We start from the raw sequence: 266 nt of genomic DNA, 5'->3' as shown, positions 1-266 counted from the left end.
CGCCCCGCCTCGCTGAGACCCCACCCATGCACTAACCACATCGGCCCCACCCATGCACTAACCACCTCGGGGCCGCGACATCGTGTTGCCCCGTCTGTGCCCAAGCCCTCCCGGGAGACTGCCCCTGCGCACCCCCACCCCACAGCTGGGCTACCCCTCCCCTGTCCCTCTCTCCGAGTGACAGGGCGCAGGCAGAGATGACTGGGGAGTCGCGGCCCCTACTTCAGCAAGCAGGACAGCTGGATCACGGGCCTCACAACCATGAG

The sequence above is a fragment of the Pteropus vampyrus genome, unplaced genomic scaffold, assembly GCF_000151845.1.
Source record: "Pteropus vampyrus isolate Shadow unplaced genomic scaffold, Pvam_2.0 Scaffold2537, whole genome shotgun sequence".
In the NCBI taxonomy this organism is placed as follows: domain Eukaryota; kingdom Metazoa; phylum Chordata; class Mammalia; order Chiroptera; family Pteropodidae; genus Pteropus; species Pteropus vampyrus.
The sequence above is the reverse complement of the archived record's forward strand: the minus strand, read 5'-3'. Positions refer to the sequence as shown.